General features: G+C 31.3%; 1 protein-coding gene across 7 annotated transcripts in view; it reads right to left on the bottom strand.

The window, feature by feature from the left end:
- Positions 1-2,500, bottom strand: part of LOC125030928 (protein phosphatase 1 regulatory subunit 12A-like) — a 158,824-nt gene that overhangs the window by 155,594 nt on the left and 730 nt on the right. The gene's annotated exons all lie outside the window — the stretch shown is intronic.

Here is a 2,500-nt window from a genome sequence, read left to right as displayed (position 1 = left end):
GGTCACCTATGATTAGTTAACCAGATCAATGAGAGGCAAATATGACAATATACAATGACAAGAATGGGTAATAATGTTAAGTAGTTAGAGTTCAAGTAGTAATATATTAAGATAATTTTTTTTCTGCAAATTGGCCTATACTGTATATCAATGCCACTTCCTAAAATGTTAAAATATAAAAATTAAACAATACACCCTTGTCTGAAATTCAAGTAATCTCCAAACACACAAAATCTTAATCCTTAAAATGATCTAATATTACAGTAGTCTCTTATTTTTACACAAAACAATATATATATGTCCCCACTGTTTCCAAGTGAACAACAACCTTGGTAGTTATACAAAATTATAAAGATACACAATCCTAATATCTTTTCCAAACATAACCATTGTGGGCAATGACCACCTTATAATGCATTATGCTGTACAAGAAATCCAAGCTATATAATATCTTGTCGCAGTCTCTCTTATTATTATACCACAGTATGTGTTGTGTCTAACAGGAACTGTCTTACTTACATATGCAGCTACCCTTATCTATTTGATCACATACTATGTTGCTGGGTTTCCTAGACAATCTTAATGAGTGGTTCTTAACTAAACAGGATGAGATGTGTGGCTCATATAGATCACTCAGCATCATGTTAATGACAAAATATGACATGTACATTAAAAAGACGGGCCTGATTTCACAGATGAAAGATCCATGAGTAAGAAAAAAGAAGGCCATAAAATCCTCTATTATATGATGTGGGGATACACGTTTGTGTAAATCTGCTATGGATAGGAAAGGATGAAGAGTGTAAGACTACATTGTTCTATTGATTCTATACAATGTTTATAGTGAAAGCCAGGACTATCACATACCTGAGAAGAATACAGTTACTTGCTTGTAATAATGTAAATGAGAGAATACACAAGCTGCACTAGGTTTATAAAGATAGTCAAAATTTATTATGTCTCTCAGTTTATATAATTTGTATTTCATAACATCAACAGAACTACCACCATCTACATTCAAATACATTGGAAATATACTGACCTACAAAATATACAAATACATAATTTTGTAAACAAACAGAAGAAAATATTGAAATGTCATGCCTTTCCTCTATGCAACACTTTCTGTGGTAGAGAATGAAAGATTTCTCATATATGTTTATTTTCTTGAATAGTTTACCTAATATGAAAATTAAAAATAAATTTACTTTCATATTTTTCTTTAAATATCTAACAGATCATTTGACTGCATCTTCAAGAAGCTTAATCAGTTTAATTATCTGATTCTTAACATAATGAACAAATATATTCAAGATGGTAAATGACATCACTATCAGAAATAAGAATCAAATATTTCTAAGCTATTCATATACAGTTATACTTATTATGAAATTGCTCAAAGAAGTACTGAAAAAAGTACACATAGGCTTATAATACATATGCTTTACCTAGCAGTGCAACTTTACAATCTAACAACGGAAAATATATGTTGATTCATATAAACTGTGTATTTTGGTATGTTCAATTGTTATAAATTTCTGTTTTCATTATAGACCTTCGAGTTGTCATAGCAGGTTAGAATATAATCAAGTATAATACTTGTATCTGTTACACTAATCTCCATTAATATAAAGTGCCTTATACTATTTTGTATGTACCACTGAGACCCCCAACACAATGGTAAGAGCACAATTACAATAAAACAATATAAAAAAACAGTCAGTCAGCATCTCTTGTCTCCACAGAAAAATCCTCACTCCTCTAACTCTTTTCCTTTCCCTTTTTTTTTCATCTGATAAACTGCCCCGGCTCAGCCTCCTAAAGAAGAGGAAATTTCTCAGAATCCGTGATCTTACAGACCATCTTGGAATGATTCAGTTTGGCTTTATTTAGCTCACAATTTGAATTTCTAACCCCTTAAAAGCAAATCCCATCATCTGCAAATTAAAAGCTGAAGGATACTAAACCACATTTACTTCATGCACGTAGGCTAATTGATTACACGACAAATAAATGAAGAACAGCATTAAAGATTATGCATTTACACTTTCGATAACAGGTCCACAATGTGTTCATCTCTCCCCACATCTTCTATACTTGATCTTCCTTCATTTTGTAATACTATGTTTATCTTATCCACATTAGTCATGGTAGAGTGAGTTCCACATTTTGCATGCAAATTCTTGTGAATATAATTGAACTAGTGTTAATTAACAATACAATCTACAAACTAGTCACCTGTCATTCAACTTTCAAAAGCGTATTATAAATTGAGAGAAAATGTAAATTACAAAATTAATAAACTGCACTCCTCTCGAATGTTAATCTCACTGAAGAAATAAAATATCTTAATTTTTTCATTTAATCATATTCCAGGAATTCCTGAAGTGTCTAGCTAGCACGTCAAATTTACTCATCTTGCCCAAGTCATACTCGCTTTAAAACACTTTAGCCTTGTGAATACCTCCCAAATGGAGCTTCCTTTAGACTAACCCTTAAA

This window comes from Penaeus chinensis, chromosome 12, assembly GCF_019202785.1.
Source record: "Penaeus chinensis breed Huanghai No. 1 chromosome 12, ASM1920278v2, whole genome shotgun sequence".
Lineage (NCBI taxonomy): Eukaryota > Metazoa > Arthropoda > Malacostraca > Decapoda > Penaeidae > Penaeus > Penaeus chinensis.
The sequence above is the reverse complement of the archived record's forward strand: the minus strand, read 5'-3'. Positions and strand labels throughout refer to the sequence as shown.